At 39.3% G+C, this 18,636-nt stretch overlaps 2 long non-coding RNA genes across 4 annotated transcripts; one reads left to right on the top strand and one right to left on the bottom strand.

Moving 5' to 3' along the window:
* Positions 1 to 181: 181 nt before the first annotated feature.
* LOC111243101 (uncharacterized) lies at positions 182 to 16,832 on the top strand. Of its 3 annotated transcripts, none has more exons than XR_015330268.1 (6): positions 182 to 656; positions 800 to 3,632; positions 12,304 to 12,366; positions 12,927 to 13,037; positions 13,922 to 14,113; positions 16,075 to 16,832. It is a non-coding gene; the product is annotated as an uncharacterized LOC111243101 (long non-coding RNA). The 3 variants fall into 3 exon arrangements; XR_015330269.1 differs by lacking the exon at positions 16,075 to 16,832 and adding an exon at positions 15,504 to 16,032; XR_002670305.2 differs by lacking the exon at positions 16,075 to 16,832 and having other exon boundaries at positions 184 to 656; positions 13,922 to 16,038.
* LOC147759099 (uncharacterized) lies at positions 12,217 to 12,966 on the bottom strand. Its single transcript, XR_015330271.1, has 2 exons — positions 12,828 to 12,966; positions 12,217 to 12,404 (listed from the first exon to the last, which is right to left on the bottom strand). It is a non-coding gene; the product is annotated as an uncharacterized LOC147759099 (long non-coding RNA).
* Positions 16,833 to 18,636: the final 1,804 nt, after the last annotated feature.

The following is an 18,636-nucleotide window of genomic DNA, read 5'->3' as shown; positions in this document are numbered from 1 at the left end:
TCCAATACGAATCGGATGATGCCTTGCAAATGGTATCAATAAGTTGATAGCGCTAGGGTTTCTACGGGTACCGCCTCGAAATTTGATCCAGAGGACTCAATTTTCTGATAAATGGATGTGGAGAGGGTTCTCGCGATATCTTGTAGCGATAAGAAACTCGACCAGTGGCTTCATCAACTGCTCAAGTATGTTCCAAGCTTTTGTGATGTCAATATCAATGTTCAGCTAAACAGCGGCCCCAAATGCTACCCTCGAGAGTTTGTCGTTTCAACACGAAGACAACAATCGAAGGGTTGAGCTGGCAGCGCCCCCTTGGTCGTTCGAATACGCTGACAGCGCTTGGGCCATCAATCGAATGGATTACACACGTCACCGAAAACGATAATGGCCACCTCCCAAATCTACCGTCTACGATTGTCGATGCTTCGTTCAGTATCATTGCTGCGGCATTACAGATCAGTGACAAAACAGCATTATTGGTAGCAAGAACAGAGAGTGTTTTTCTCGCAAGCCTTCACAAAACACCACTCTGGTAGGAGCTTCTACAGCTTGCGCGAGAAAAACGAAAGTCTCCGACGCTATTCTGTTCTACCAGTCGTCTGGTAGTGGTGGATTATCGGTCAGCAAAGCATTTATCGTGCGTGGAACAATGTCAGGTGTGTAAAATAGTTGGTATTATACCTTTATGTATCTGTCACGACCTGCCATCGACATCGATTGTGCCGGTTACAATAACGTCAGTGCCATCAATGACACCACCGTCACTAACTGTAGCTGCATTTCTACATCTTTTGTACAGTGGCACGCAACTCCCTGCGCAAATGTTCTTCCATCAAAGTTACAAGCTGAACTTTATCGTCCATCAAACCTTCGTCACAACGTGCAGAATCAAATCAACGTTGCAGTGTATGGTCACGGACACAAGGCAATTCCGTTCATTAAACGCCCTACAAACGGCTCTCAGGTTAAAAGGTGGGTCTCATGCGCTTGTGAATCAAACGTTCCACAACGACCTGCCACCTGAAAAGCCTGTACTGCTCATTGGCATCGAATATACTATACCTATCGAGTATTTCTATATTTCTGTAATTCTCAGTCTATGTTAGGCTGAATGATCAGTGAATTCCTTCGGACTATAGCTAAACGACATTATGCGTACCCATCAAACAGGCTATAATGCCCCACTGCCCGAGCCAGCACGTGACTAGTTACTAAAAGCTGTGCATATTCAGGAGTCAAGTGAGTCCGCACTCTCCGCTAGCGAATCCAATGTAACTTCATGAAGAGCAGTTCTATCATAGTTGCTCTTTTGATGCCAAAACGATCTTCGATTACTAAAGTACCAAGTGACAAGGATATCACCCAAGCCGTGTCAATTCTAAAAAGCAGCCGCGACCCCAAACAAAACCATAATTCATCTAACCTCCGTTGCCTGGCTAATCGACAACATCTTCTCGTGACTCAGATCGCAGAGAATCGTCGATCATCTACCTAACTGTGATGTCACGTCAGCCAGTACTAGGCTCTTTAGAGGTACGCTACTCGAGAAACTCGGCATTGTAAGGTTTTCCCCAAACAGTTAATTCGCTAACTGTCATCTTTTGCTGGTAAGGTTACAAATCCATAGCGCTTTGTCGTTCTGTTTGCGGCGTTAGCGCTTGGTTGAGTCACTTTGCGCGGCAGGTAGTTCATTCAGAACCTTTGAACGTGCGCATTATAACAAGATGATTCTATTGATAATTGGACCTTTTTGTGCCTGGACTGAAAAATTGGTACGAAATTGACCGCTATGTATATGTTGCGCCACCACAGCGGGACCATCAAGGAGATCGCAGAATATAACCTCTATGTGTTTGATGATACTTCTGAACTTGCATATACCACAGTTTCCAGTTTACAAATCGCCGGTTCTCAAAAGAATATCACCTTGTCTCCTTTGGAGCTGACGACTGGCCTATTTTGTCGGCGGCTATTGAACATATTATCTAAAGAAGCAGCTGACCACGGTAAAGCGTATATCTTATTATCTGTATTCGACAACTATACACTGCTAGCATACGAAGGACTCCCTGCTTCAGTCAAAGCCCCGTATCTGAAACGGTGTCGCCAAGCTGCAGAAATTGCCCTCTGTAAGCGAATCGTATCACGCGCTCAGAACATACACAACGGAGCTGATCTGAGCCCGCACGGGACTTCAGAGAATATTGCATAATGGTTTAAACAATTTGGCTGTCGTTGCCTGACGGTGATCTGTCTTTTAAGACGTAACACACCTCTGATCATCCTAAACTTCTTACGCTCCCCGTTCAGGTTCGCACAACCAATATAATAATAGCCTTGACTGTTTTCAATATTTGGGAAATTTGCACCACAGCTCACATACTGAAGTTGATTACATCCTGCCACTTCTCACCGATGGCAAGATTTCGGGCGAACAAATCACTCGGTGAACACAGAAGGACATTTATTGGCTAATAAACGAGCAGGAATTAAGACACGTTAGCGATCAGTGGGCAAAAGCTACTAGTTAAAAAAAAAAAAAAAAAAGAAGCTAGAAGCATTTGTTCTGTTCATCAGCGAACACAAGTTGTTAAAAAGTTGACAATACGGCTCACAAGGACATTTTAATCAAGATTAAATGAATCATGTAATAGTCGATAACGGTTCCAACACGGTGGATCTAATTATACAGAAAATTTCTTTGGTCTAATCATATTGAGCCAATCAATAACCTTTCCCTATATGAGCTGAAATGACCAGATTGGTTTAAACGACAGGCTTCCAGCACAGAACGCAGCCTGTCTACGGCTAGCCTACTTTCCAAACTCAGGTTGTACACCTTATTCTTCTGATTGATGTGACCTATGGGATAATTATGTTGTAAAAAATTAATTGTAATTAACTGCTCTATAAACGTATACATGAACGGATGGAATGAAAGTGGTACACCGCGACATGGCGCATCCTTCGCCGTGTTTGAATATATACCAGCTGATGATGACGATCTTTTCGTGATAACGGAAGAGGAGTGCACAACAGGAATAAGTACCTCTTGGTGTTTCGGCAATGGAATACCTGAGTAGTCTGGAAAAACCTAAGTCTTTCTGTAACTTACCCCTGCCGTCCGTGAACTGTCTTTCAACGACATTTGAATGAAGCAAACTGATAAATCATGATCCCCATTCAAACGGAGCAGACAACAATAGCGCATGTTACCCATAGACGAACACGGCAAGATCCAGGTGCTTCAATATTACCCGGTAGTCCTGCTTTGCGTCATTCTTCTGTAGTAAAACAGGTACGTGAATTTGACGTATCTCTCCGGCCAATTGTACACTAGGTTCAAGTTTGGAAATCACGGCCCTGGATTTAAAAGAAACGAATAGTTTGGCACCGTGTCTACGATTGTGTTTGCAGTACTGCTTGTACAGACCGCACGACGGAACAGTTTCGCATATTGCCAATCTTTCACTGATAGTAAATGAACACTGAACTAAGCGAGCGTGTGAAGGCTCGTCTGATTGAAAGTAGAGAAAAAGAACGGATTAGAGAAGTTCTCAAAGCGAGACTCGTTTTGTGCGGATAGCAGGATGAGTTGAAGGCCGAGGCCCGGAAATGCGTTGAAGAACAAGGTAGGTAATTTTTAGTTGTTATGCCCGTAATTGATTACCTCGGTCTAAATCATGTCGCTTCATCATCTTTAACCCTAATCGATTTGTAAGTCTTTATCATGTAAACCGTTTTACATTCAAGCTGCATTTTCTCTTCATAAAAGGGATTTTAAAGAAGAGGTCAGATTTTATAAAATCATTGCTAAATGATGTATTCTGATTTTATCGCCAGGTATTGTTGTCGGTATCATGAATCCAACGTTTTTTTAGGCGTTTTACTTGTAGGCGTAAACAATGTTAACGTGAATGAGCTTCATGTACAAAAGCGCGAAACAGAATTCCTGATCTGGTGAAGACAGAGGTCTTTCACTAATTCATTGCACGTAGCGGTGGCGTTCTCTCCACTCACAGCACGACGTATAAGGGTCACTAAAGCAAGACTAAATGATAAGCCTAATTATGATTAAATATGTAAATATATAATCGACTAAAAAGTACACGAAGAAGTACGGAGAGAAACGGAAGTTGCTAAAGACGAGAATTTTTACATAAGGCTATAGCTGCGGCATGCCACTTAGGTGTCCACGAGATTTTATCTTCTTTTTATGAGGATCAGGCCATTTGAAAATTGAACGTACTACATAGCTTAATGTTTGCCAAGCATTCATGGCCGTGCGAATATATATGGTACGTGCGTGCTGTATGTACATGTAATATCTACGTTACAATAACTATATAGGTGCGAACATTATATTCGTTGTGAACTATATGACTATAAACTAACAACAATAGAAATCAAATTATATCGAGCTATTTAGAGGGTCGAGAAGTTCGAGTAGTCTTCGAACCACGCACCACCAGCATGGCAAGTATCTACATCAAATCTTTAGTTGTCGATATCGCGATAGGCTATACGTTGATCAAATGTCACCAGAGAAACAAATAAATCGTTTAGTATTGAAAATCAGTGCGCTCTTTCTAGAAGGCAAGAGCGCCGACGAAAGCCATCCAAAGTCAATGCAAACCGTGGGCAAGAAGGCCTGCAGTGAAACAGCAGTCAGTTCCTGGCACAATTTTAAGGGCAGAAATTGAAAGGCTGATGATCGCGAAAATAATTATATGTCAGGACCCAACATAAAAGGGAAACAAGTTACTGTGAACATGAACAAAAGTCTCGCTGCTGGTTCAATTTGGGCTTGCTCGAAGCATGCGCTATGAAATTATGTAAATGTTTTTTTTTTTAACGAATTGAGACCAGGTGAGACAGAGACACGCATGGCAAACTTTTGAGACACTCCGCGAAAATATTACCAGCAAAAAATTTACGTGGATCACTTCATCGTTGTCGACGAGAAGCTTCTATGATAAAATTAATTATACGAGTGACGATCTATTGTGTCGCTAACAATATTGGAGATTATAAACTTACATAGTGCTTAAGCTGCATTTTCGCCATATCATGATCGATCATAGACCCTAACTTCACCAAATTAACAGCTAACGGAAAAGCACTCTCTCAATCTAATCTTTTAGTAACAAATACAGATCTGTGGTTCAGTTTTGTTTCGCTTATGCCGCTATACTGCTAAAACTAAGTAAAAATTAACCATTAAATCGAAATCCCAAAGGCTTTAAATATAAAAACTGGTTGTCGGAGAAGGTATGCCGATGTGTTTTGGTGATCGCTGGTTATGTTGTTAAAGACCGGTTCAAGTTGCTTGTTTTATTTTTATATATTCATATGGCCCACACGGGTTATTGGATGCCTTTATTTTTAGCATATAGAAGATAAATAAGACTTAGTTTTGCAAATAGTTGGCGAAAACTTACATATGCGTGTTAATAAATGTAAGGCTTTTTTTTTCTAAGATTTGTAGTCTTCTTTGTCTCTTCTGCTCTGTACTACTCACTACGCCTAACAACAATGTATTTAAGATACTAAATTCTGATTAGATTTGTCAAACTAGCATCCCTTGCACCCATTCTGAATCCTATCATGCTGGACTGAGGTTTATTTGATACACAGGGTTTTACTGCACGCGGACAAACAAAAAAAAATAGATGACTCTGTTTCATTACTATTCAGTTAGCAAGAGTTTATTCATATGGCAGTATTGGAGTATCAATAAATAAATAGTACATGCATTATTGATTTTTGCAAAATCGCCTGTTTCAAACAGCTATTAGGTAGGTAGACAGAGAATGCTACTTTTTTTTTTTTGCTGTTGATCACTTTGTTTTTTTAGCATATATACAAGTTTCCCAATACTACTAAAAGCAAATCCCGATTTCTTTTGAAATATAAGGTTAGCTTAACTCAGGGCCTAGGAGTATCTCCGAGACGCAATCCGTTCACTGCTTCATAAAGATGTGGAGACATCACCCATAATAACTCTGTGCAGAAATCTAACGCCGTATTTCCCTGCAAGCTCTACCGGGCTTAAGGCGCACCCAGGCTCCTAATTTCGGAAAATATTTTATAGACTCAATATGTTCGACAATCATTTGGTACTAACTTATTCTTAGGCCAACTAACTAGCTTTTTTTTATTCGACATCCTTCCGACTTCAGAAGGACGAACGAAGTGAGATACAACCTCTAAACCTAAATTTAATCTTCGAACTTTGCAAATCGTTTCGAGCAGTCTTCTCAACTACGGAGTTTTCGTTGTATACGGCAGAGATACAATGGACGCTTCGTCGGCAGCTCTTGACATCGATGAAGGTGAAGCACAGAGGTGTCGAAAGCCACTTTTGTCATCTGTCTTCTAAGCTTGAATTCGAGGTGATTCCCCTAGTAATAAAATAGCAGTGGACTTTTACAAGAAAGTAAGCACGTTCTAACGATGCAGAGAAGTAAATGAATAGTATAAAGGCGAAAGGGAATGGAATTGTTAGGAAAAACAACCCTCACTTTTAGACGTATTTAATTTTATACACTAGTATCACATTATATGAAAATACGTCTTTCAGTGCCACTTAACATGGTCTCTTATCTTAGTCACACATCGAGATTGTTAATTTGGAAGTTTCTCGGTAGTCGCATATTCAGCACTAACCTTAACGGGTCTTCATGAAGTTTCTAGTGAATTGACGTTTACATAATTTTCATCATTGTTAGCCTATTTATTGCAGGGAAGTATTCTGGATATGTAAAGCCGTTTCAGATTTGTGCTAATTATCATTGGTACTTTAGGCTATAATCTGGTTAACATGGACACTGAGCTGGCCGTTCCAGGCTTTCATTTAAATCACGCTAGAGTGATCGTAACTTTCCATTATGGCGCACATAGCCACGTTGGCGTCTGCAGCGGTACGCACAAGGCGGGCCTATGGTTATACTTTCTAATTAAGCTTTCTAGAAAGCCTGTGAACGTAAACATTGGCATTAGATCGCAGACACGATATTATGAAACTATTTGACAGCGCAAAAATTAATTTAAATTTGAAAGACTAACTAATTGAATTCCACAGATACAAAAATAGACGTCAAGCTTTTATAAAATTCAGACGGATATACGACTTGACGTAAACTGACTGCCCTGGGCTATGTGGTCTTATAAAAGACGACTCCACAACTAAGCTTTGTAAGTACTAATAATAGTGATATTAATGCATAGTAGGATCAATTGTTATTAGATTTATACGATAACGAACGCCATTAACAACACCAAACACACTCAACATCTATTCGCTTTTTCATAAAAACATTTAACTGTTACGCCATTTTGCATCCTTTTATCGAGTATGTCGTATCGGACCCTATTTGATATTGTCCTGATAATTTTCTCAATCCTAGCTTGAAACTCGTTTGAATCTGCTCTTTGCCGGATGAATCCCTTCTTTTTTTTTTTTTTTCTAAGCAGAAGTCATTGTTATTGGCGTATCATTCTGCCGCACAACTGCCGCTACGGCGTTACAAATTCTTGTTATCCCATCATTGTTTCCTCGTTGTTACTCTTCGATCATCTCTGTGTCAGTAGATTCACCACTTTGTACAATTTATTCCCTTACTTTACTGTGCTCGTTTTGATCTCTTTGCTTTAGTAATTCCATTTTTATGTTGCTCTCAGGCGCTCCAGGTCTCTAAATACCGACCTAGATGTTCGTTCTGTTCATTTTTATTAGCTATCTGTCTTAGCTGAACGAGTTTTTCGAATCGCTGATTCTGAGGACTTGCCTCTTTTAGAAGCCTGACCGGAGTCTTGGTGGACTTGTAACAGACTTATGAAGCGGCATGGCAACCATACAAGCAGATATTACCGTAAAAATAGCACCCTACCTTCCCAATTATCGATACGTGGCAGAAACTTTCGCCAACGCTAGGATTTGGATCAGCATGGCGGTACGTTTGCCAGAGAAAGTTACCATGGCAAAGTAGATGCATTACCCATCTAGACCACACTGTCCCCAGTGAGCTGATCCGGCTATTCTTCAGCAATGTAGAAGCTAGTTCAGTCGCGTTGATTCATAGTCTAGTGCTCTCATTGCTACCTGGCCACCTCTGTAATACTATTAACTCGTTCTTCCTTCATGGTTAAGCCAGTATATAAAGATGAAGCTGATTTCCGTAATTCATGGGCTGTAAACAAAAAGACGTATCGTTTTCACGTAACGTTCTTTCGTCAAGAAAAGTAAACGCCGAAATCGCAAGCCTACTAGAAGTGCTCCGAAGATGGTAAATGCATATACAGGGTAATCTGAAGTTCAAGGTGAATTCTCTTAAGGGTCATACAACTTAGAAAATGACGCGCTCACACCAACAGGACCGTGAAACGTCGATATGGCATGTTACCGCTAAAACAACAAAATTCCGAACGAGATATAATTTAGTTATAGATAATAAAATATGTTATTTTTTTCATAAACACCTGACTCGGTGATATTAGCATGTCAAATTGAAATTTACCAAGTTTAGTTTTTCATGTAAAACATTTAAACATTGAAGGCGGAGATACCTAGGATTACGTGCGTGAAGCTAAAATCCGAAACACCCGAACGGAGTTAGTGCTATGCTAAAATAAACTTTCGTTTTTATATATATAATAAAATGCATAAAGGTTGTAAGCTCGTAACTTCTAACGAGAAATTCTTAGTTTACGAAATGATATTACTTTTAAAGATTTAGCTTTTATGTACGAAAATCTTCGCTTGATTAAATGTGTGATAATTAAGTAGAGGCAGTATTTGTCTAAAACACTATCTTATGGAATTGTATGATATGTAAATATATATCTTTGTCTGCCTTACCAAATGAAGTCAGACGTTATGCATACGTACTTTCCCAAGTACTAACTAACGTAAGGTTATCTCCGAACCCACCAACTATACGGGAAAAAGACGCGGTCACCGCATCAGACACTTGCTTAATACAAATGACTGTGTTTATATAAAACAGGTTGAGCATTATGAGTATTTGACAGTGATATATATACCAAGCTGATCTCTGATCGAACATACATATTCAAAGTTTTAAGCTAAAATTAAGGGGTCGACCGTGAATGCAAATTAAAGATCATATTGTCAATCGACTTTTAAAAAAAAAATCTATTTCTCATTGATACAGTCCTACCTCCCATATACCAATCTTTTATGCGGAGACTGAAGTACAGCCTCTTGTCAGCTTCCAAAAACGATCTTAAAAGATGCCTTTGCTATGCAGTTTCTCTAAAGCACTGATAATATAAAAAATAATTTTTGTAATTCCTGCCCGCATAGGGCGAACTTTTATGGAAATAAACGGAACCTGAACATGCTCACGAATTCTCCCAATACAATTAAACAAGCTTATGAAGCTAGCCATTAGCATAGGTATACTAGTTCTTAAAAATCAAACGAGAGTGTAGCGCTCCTTTGACCAGTATAAAAACTCTGATACCTATATTCGATATGCGTGATATATATTACCTCTCTGATCTTCGCTCAAGATATCATGAAATCTCAGACTATTACAGCGCAAGGTTTGTCCATCACAATCTATGGCTAACTAGAATGTATCTGTATGCTTTAAAATAGTTTATTAGACTTACGTGTACCTATTTGTAATAGATTTTTTTTATAGCTATTTTTCAGAGTTTTTGGAATCTAAGAAGATACAACGTTAAATATCCGATTGACAATGAACTTGACGACTGATGTCAGTGCCTCACAGAAACTGTACGGTTACATGTCAATCTCTTTAATTTCATCAGGTGAAATGTTTGTTTTATAGCATTTCAAATTGTTCTCAAGCTTTTTCCACCACCAACTTTCTGTATGCCCCTGTACTAACCGAGCTCGCTGAATGTGGGACGCGTCCTCCGATTTCTGCAGGAATTAGCCCTCCTATGCCGAGCTCCGTTTGGATTAGGTCGTGGTCATACGTTTCCTACAAGTTTTGCCTTTCATGCTTCTTTACGCGCTTCGTTGTAAACAAACAAGTTAATTCATGAAAAAGCATTGATTAAGTGGTAACAGCATTTCTATAAATCTAGCCAGTCATACAGCTGTATTGAAATGCTAGACACACCGTTTATTAATTTGGTCGTGCGAGACACTTCGCCATTGGAACCTTAAACAACATTAAGTTCTTTGAACCTTTATAAACCCACTGCTCTTGCTTGCCTTAGGGGCCTTTGTTTACTAGCACAACATCGCTGCAAACCGAGGCCCAGTCGACTTTTGCGAATTCTGCACCGAGTATATCTGTAGCTTGTTGAAGGTTAAAAAGCGTTTTCGAAGGTTGGATGACCATTTTGACTAAGTTATTGTCGCTTGTCACCTAAATAGCGTACATTGCTTTCGGCTCAGCGATTCTTGCACATGTACTAAGGCTCCTAGCCATCCATAAATTTTGTATGTATTTTTTTACGTGGAGAAGAACGCCTTGTTCTATTTAGCGTCTGGATCCACTGGCGGACCCATCTGGATAATGGATCAGCGTAATTCAGATTTTTGTCTCCATCTACTGAGAGTTGAATGAGACTATGTTGAGTATGACTATCTATCTTTTTCTGTTTATTTCCTAACGCATTGTTTTTGAAGCAAGCCAGTGTCTTATTTGTTACGATTTAATGTAATGTATTCTACGACTGGTCTTAAACTCCGCAGTATATAACAAAACTGTTTTAAGTATTAATTTTGAACACGTCCGTCAAACAAAGATTCCCGATTTTGTAACAGCACAAACATCTCAACTTCATAATAGGCTTATTTTCTTTAGCATCTACAAAGTTAACTTTAAATATCCATACTAGTTGTTTAGCTGAGAATTTCTCGCGGCGAAGATAATGTTCTCTACCATGCTCTTTAATGCTCTGCAGCTTTAACGAATCGTTATATGTTAATGATTTAAAGTATATAACCGAATCTGTTTAGGCTTTGAAGAGTTCCGATGAGTACTTTAAAGCCATTGTGATAAAATTTGAATTTATGTTTTTACCGAAATCTATAGCAGAAAAAGAGAATGAATCACGTGCCTATCCAAGTCGAGATTAGGATACCAAAAATTTTTGGCTTTGGGAAATTGGTGGCAGATAAATGGCTATAATAAATAAAGAATTTTGCTATGAAAATATAATACAACTAATAAGAAATTTTTTAAATTAGTCAGCCTCAGCTGAAGACCAATACCTTTGCACTTTTGTTGTACTTCCTTCGTCTAAGATGACATATCTTCCAAAAGCCATGGTCTGCATTATTGCCAGTTTTTATGTGGCTTCTCAAAGATCCGGCGGATATTTTCACCAGAAAAACAAAAGAGCGGTTAAAAAGATGATTAAAACGGTCCCAAGAGCCACCTTTCATATGATTGAATTCTTCATACAAAGATTAACAGGTGTCTTGGGAAGGAAAAAAATTGCCAATTGGATAATTCCTACAAACTCCAACAATTGGATTTTTAACCGTTTAATGTCCTTGCATTTTTGAAACCTTTGGTATCATTTTAAAATTTTAGTCCGCTGTAAGTTTTCGTATATCACGTGTTCGAGCGATACTTTAATAAGTCTACAACTGTCGATATTGCTTGAGATTTACTTATTTAATTACGGACTAAAGAAAGAACATCTTTAAAACAACCAGCGATTTGGTTGAGTTTCGAATTAAAACTATGACCACGGTTGATGGTACTTCTATTGAATTCAGACGACCATCAGGCACATGGAAAAAATTTGTTGAATTACCTATTCTTGTTTAGATACTGTCTTAGAAATAAGGTATAAGCAAAAATTTCAACTTAGATACCGTATCCTGTCTGTTTTTTGTAGATTAATTAACGAGTACGTGAAGAATGGGTTAAAAAAACTATTACTATTTTGCCTATATAACTGCAATACCTGCAGGTTTTATAGTTTAGGGCTATTGACAGCTGTTTGTGGTTGTAATTAGCGTCCATTTTAACTTTATGTTTCAATTCTTCGTCTTTCGAATTGACATTTCGTGATGTTTAAACATACACACGTCTGAATCAAGTTTAACGGGGAAGAATCAAAATTCTCTGAGTTGTCTAGCGTCACTTGATCAGGCAAGTTAATGAACATAGATCAGGTATGCTCAATGAGGGCCTTCGTCGACAGCCAGAAATATCTACTTCGTGTATATCAATATATAGATGAATAACAGAAGAATACATTATTTATTTTATACTGAGTTTCTATTTATTCTGGTGTATAATGTCAATAAATTTTCTAATATTAGTGTAAATATTCCTTCAGATGACTGGTTCCCAGCACCAAAGAAGTCCTATGGCAGGCTGAACTTAGACCATCACGTGTTCGGTAAGCAAACATATCAACACCATCACTGAAAGTGATATCTTATAATATACAAGATTTGAAATATCCTTTAGTCTTTAGAATTTAATTTAGCGATTATAGAATATGCTGAACACTCTCTTTATCTCACTCTTCCTTTTTTACATTTTCTTCTTTTTCAGCCCCGTAGATTAGGTTCCTCTGGTTGTCGAGCCCTTTCGAACTGCCTATTCCCTAATTTGTTTTACTAGCTTGTCTGTATGGCCAATATATGCAAAAATATATCCTTAGAGGGTGGAAATTTAAGTACCGTTATTTATCGATTTTCGAAAATTAAAGTTGTCGGCCAGTTCAAATGAAACCCCAAATACCTGCAAAATAGTCAACTACTTTTATTTAGTAAATTATTGATAGGCAATTTTTCATATATTCACTTATATATCAAAACAGCAAAAAAAAAAAAAAAGCAATTGTCGTGGGCTTACCGGAACGAGTGCTTCACTCTTACTTGCTTTGAACTTATATAATCGTAGACGTGTGTTTATACATACTTAGTACATATTATATTATTTTATCCATTGCAGTTCGCAGTTCGGTCACGCTTATTCGGCGGGAGTGTTCACTCTGCAGCCTGCATCCGTTATTGCTCAGTGGGTCACATTGAGAGCGTAGCTTTCGTTTCGTGCAGGTGTCAGGTAAGTTCACGTTATTTCGAAAATGGATGAATGGGTTGTCTAACTTTATGCCCTCCACGGTACCCCGGGCGCCTAGCGCGACGCCGCAGCAACAAACCCATATAACGAAACCTGACGTACATAATTTTGTTCCGATAATAGTAGTCGCAGTAATGAGGGTTATCCATCCTGCCCAATAAAGTTGGTGCTGTTTCCTTTCTTCGAGTAGCGGATTCACAGATCCGTTATCCACAAACTAGAAAGAGATCTATTTTCTTAGCTTTTACTCGAAAGTTGGCACACGCCGTAGCCGCGTACGTTCTCGTGCTTTAGCTTCTGTCCGAAAACCAACGTGCCATAAGGCATCAAACAGTCTTCTTTGATTGTATTTAAAAGGCATCAGATCAGCGGTTTTCCGAATTAAGGGTCGTAATTTCTTTGGCCCGCAACGGTAAGCCGTGCCTTGCCTGAATAAAAAGTTGTTCACCCGCCAAGCTCATTGCCGTACGTTGACAATGGTGTCCACGTATAGCTCGCCAGTTGATGCTCTGTGAGATCGGTATCGTTATAGAGGTTTGTGGCGATCAAGCTCGTGGGCTGATCAGTGATTCAAAGCGAGATAGCGCCTATATAGTAGGGGGCTAGCACAGTGCCTTTAAGACTTTAGATCCCACCACCATAAGCTACTCCTACCGCAGTGAGAATATGAGCTAATCTCGCTGTTCTTCGAGAGCTGGGTTTGAAACTCAATAAACTCGAGTTTCAAACCCAGCTAAGCTGACAGAGATCACTTGGCACTTGTGAACCCGTTAAACGTCTTACCAGCCTTTCTGTAATGACCAACGAACTATCGGAACGGGCTAGTCTCCTCCGAAATAAAGCGCTCGTGTAACTTTTTTTTAAAGGTTTTTCAGGTTTACCCTACACCATCATCGAACTAACTGAGGGCTGGCTACTCATTGCAAATACGTCTGCCTCACGATTTCTTCCAGCGGCCATTTCCCTTCTTTTACGATCTACTCGATCTCAGCTTCTCATTTGGACTTCTTCCTATCGATCACCACCAAGGGCGACTTTCAGTTAGCCAACCATTCAAGGTGCTCTTTTGCGACTTAGCCTTATTGCCAACCAATATGTACATTAATTGGTTTCGGTTTATAACGTGTTTGAGCGGTTGCGTTGGACGAGTATTGTTGCTTTGCAAAGGCAACAATAGCCGGTAACAGCGAATATGTACGCCACTGTCTTGCTGATTTCCAAACTAGATTTGTGCTCTTAACTTAAGGAAAAGTCCATTCCGTTGAAATCGCAGGCTCGATGTACAAACAGAGTCTGCGAAGCAAAAATGAGGGTATTCTGCGCGTTGCCACTGTAGTAAGCATGCCGCTATCTTGTTTGCCGTTCCTTGTAGCCCCAAACGTTTATGTTCTAGCTTTGAGGGAGAGCCTATTTTACCGAAGAAGAGAAGAACTCAGATTATGTGATACGTAAGTTGGTATAATCAGGTAAAGTGACCACATAAAGGGACACACGCTTAACACGCGATAGCCTTGCTTTGCTACACGAACTAGAACGGGTTGCTCAAAAGCTGGATTTACTGTGGAGTTTGTTTAAACTGTTTGAAATGTAACGAGAGTGATTGTCTGTAGATGTACGAGATTGTTCAATGCGTGTTTGTGCTAACTCGTATGCCAAAACCTTATCTATTTTCAGAAACGTCTTCTGTTGCTTTAGTCGAAGAGCTCTAAAACTCTAAAATTCTATCTATGGTATATGTCAATAAACATAAATTGTGTAAGGACACATGTATAAAGCGAGAAAGTGAGAGGGGTAGTAACCACAGAGAAAAAAAGTAACTTAGCGTAAAAGGAACAGAAAAGGGCCAATGATATAGCAAAGTTGTCTCACTGGTATTAGCACTTAGGTCGACGAGAAGACGCTAATCGTTCTTAAGAATGCTTTGGACTTAAAGAAGTTGTCACATCTTCAGGATTTCGAAAAACTTTAATGATTGAGAGGTTTGCTAAATAACAGCGCTGGCACAAAAACGCTGATAGTTAGTATAATTATTCACCTTATCTTCACAAGGCCTTCTTCTTTCAAGTAATGTGGAGGCTAATTCAGCTACTTTTTAACTAAATATACAATTAATAAGGCTGATTTTTCTCTTCTTCTCAGTCTTGGCATTCTATTTGTTTTGTATGGTGTTAAATTTTTATAAATATTGTCGCTTTTTTCAAAGCTCGTCCACGTATTTTGTCGTTTGCCGCGTAAAATTGTTGTTTTTTACAGTGATTTGTGTATGTTTGCTGTTTAAACCAGGGAGGTGGAGTTTGAATAATTAATGGTATGTTGGAATACTGCAGTGTTAAGTTCAGATGTGTAACGTTGCTGAGGAAGAGCTATGGTTATATTTCGACCCTGCTGTGTTGATTTCGTAAAATAAATGACAGTTCATATCTGCGTCCGGTTCTGCGTGGTTTTAAGGTCATAGTCAAGAAGAGTGCTCACTCAGGCATGTCACACTTATCATACATACATCAAGGCTCTGATGGAAGTGTGGTAAAGCCAATACTAACGTACTGCAAAAAGCTCATGGTTAGAAGTTAGAGGATAGTAGGACTGGCCAACGTCTTGCGTCTCACACATTGGAGGGAGCTTGGAATCGGAACTTTTAATAGTGTTCCTTCCTCTGATGTTGTGTAGAAGGGTTCATCCCCTACATTATAGAAAGATACTGGGCTGCCATATTCGACCTTCGGAATAAACCCTCGGCCAAGCTATTGCAGTGAGCAAATGTGTCATGGATGCTATAGCGTCATTCGAAATTGCGTCTATTACAATTAGTAGCTGGTCTAATGGATCCGTAAATATTTTCTTTAGTTTACCCTTAAGCGACACAAGCAATATTGAGTAAAGAAAGAAAGGCTGTTTTATGTGCAACGTTGTCTCCCACCCACAGTTGCACATTTCAGTAAAGTCGCAAAGGCCCCTAAGACCGGGTTGTCAAAACTATGTATTTAAGTCAGTTTTCGTTTTGGTTTCTATTTCTGGGAAGAGCTGGGTGCTGCCCAAACTCGTGAAAAGGATTGCGGGTGCGTCGACTCAAGTAGTTCGACTTTTATTCGAAGTCATGACTCAAGTATCAAAATAAGCCAACTGAAGATCGACCCACTTACGATGAGGACGTTAAATTTTCGACTGTAGGAACTTGTATTAGATTTTCTGAGAAAACATCCCGTCGGACTGTTGAAAAAATCTGGCAAGGAACGATTATCCTAATCGAACCTACATTTTAGTGCCTCATAATTTAACAGATCACCACCTAATAAACCTACAGGCCAATTATCTTGCGAAAATTAAACGAGGACAACTTTTTTCTTGCAGAGATGGTTACGGGTGATGAAAAATGGGTAGGACAGATCACTAAGCGTGCTAATGTTTTTTTGAGCGAGAACTAAAGTCATATTAATCAAAGAAAGTAACGCCGTGCATTTGGTGGATTGCAGAAAAGTACTTTCTCTTAAGCTCTTCTGAAATTGTTATTTCCGCTAATTACTATGGGCACTTGACAGTTCAAAGCATGCATCCACGAGAAGGTCTGAACTATCACCAATAAGAAAGGAGTCATTTTTTATCATAACAATGCTTAGCTTTACACATTGTTGCTGAGTCGGAAACATTTTTTGAGAGTTTGATTGGAACGTATTGCCTTACCCAGCTCATAGTCTCAATCTTGCTGCTCCCGATTATCATTTTGCCGATTTTCGCAAAAACTTTGTATCTTTAGAGAGAAGGAGGAACCATATTTGTTAGTCCATCTTGAGTGAAGATAGGCTCTTCCAGAAACATGGAATTAAAAAATTGCCTAAAAATGGACCAGGGTTATCTATAATAACGGCCAATATGTCATGCATTGAAGTTGTCTAAGCAAATTATTTCCATTGAAAATTGGGCGAAGCTTCACTGCGGATTTTTGGAAACCCCAGTATGCTCTTATTTATGTGTATTAAGTATTTTACCAAAATTATATATTCGATCTCAACTGAATAGTTTCCAAGGCTTAAGTCAATGTAAACCTCTCTTTTACCCCAAATAATTGCTATCCTGGTTCATTTGGAAAATTTACATTGCATCAAGGTCACCGTCAAATCTACCATTTACGAACTCGCTTTGGGTAATTTATTCTAAATTGATAGATTGCTGAGTTGGGCATTTTTAATAACCCTCGAAGCACTGCAAGGTTCAGGTATTATGTGTATGAACATTTTCAACCTACCTACGTTAAGTTCTAGCGGCTTAATGATTACGCGGATAAGTGAGCGATATGACCAGCACAACTATCGCTTTTGCTTCATCTCATGTTTATACATATGCATAGAAACAGTTAATTATTAAATGCACCTCAGATTATTGTTATTCCAGTTTATTTTAGTAACGCTCAAGGGGTAGTGGACCAGTTGTAACGAGCGCAATAAGACAACTAGTGTGGTAAAGAAAGCAGAGACTTAATTTGATAGGTGGTATGAAATAGGTTATTCCTCAGAAGGAAACCTACTAATGCGGCAGGATGATATGGTAACCGCATCGAAATCTCTGCAACCGACCACACTAAAAGGTAAAATGGGCACCGGATGAAGTTCGCGAGTACTTCTAGAATAATACTTACATTTTTCGAAAGCATGCAAAAACCAACGTTCATTTATAACAATAAAAAAAAGTTCAACCAAACACTGATTACCGTAACGAAGCTTGAGCGAAAATTTTAGTAGTAGTGGGTTACATTCCGTTTTGAGATTACGCGGGGACCACGACTGGCCACAAGCAACCGTAGTCGGCCAGATCACCGGCAGCCACGTCTGTACGTAGAAAGTCCTCGAAAGTGCACCCATGGTTAAACCGCGCTCTTACCACCGACTTGCCTTATATTCCCGCTTGCCAAAATGAAGACCTTAGATTAGCACCATGGTGCCCATACCGTACCTTCCGCCAAGCCACCAACTGGACACGTTCTCGACTCATTTCTTGACAACACAATTTCTAAACTGCATTTGATCCGCTGTAAACTATCATCTGCCATTAGGACAAATTTCTTCTGGGAAAAACAGTAACAAAATCTCAAATGGCTTTAACAGAATCGCAACTTTAGACAGGCATAATCGAACCGAAACGTTCCCTTTCAGAAAACCTGCGTTTACCGCTGTTATGTTACAGATGAACGCCATTAAGGACTGGACGACTAAAATCTGTCATTGACCAGTATTATAGACGTTTACAATGCTATAATTCTTGCCCGTTGGTACACTTCAATATGTAACAATTCATTAAAGAATACTGCCTCAATGTTGTTCCACGCCATGCTCTTTCACTTGATACTCAGCTACCTCTAACAATATTAGAAATGCAATACAGCTACGCTTTATTTGTTAGTTTTTTGACAGTCCAGTTGCTCTTGCAATAAAGCAACAAAAAAAATATATGCTAATTTGCCATGTCGGAAGCTGCCCAGGGGAGCGGAAAAAAATCAGCGGAAGTGCCCCGCCTCGTAAAATGAAAGAAGTGACGATGTCTTTTGCTACTTGTACCTTTCACACGGTTGATGAGCTTTGAGCGACTTGCC

Source organism: Varroa destructor, unplaced genomic scaffold (assembly GCF_002443255.2).
Source record: "Varroa destructor unplaced genomic scaffold, Vdes_3.0 BEIS01000001.1, whole genome shotgun sequence".
In the NCBI taxonomy this organism is placed as follows: Eukaryota; Metazoa; Arthropoda; class Arachnida; order Mesostigmata; family Varroidae; genus Varroa; species Varroa destructor.
The sequence above is the reverse complement of the archived record's forward strand: the minus strand, read 5'-3'. Positions and strand labels throughout refer to the sequence as shown.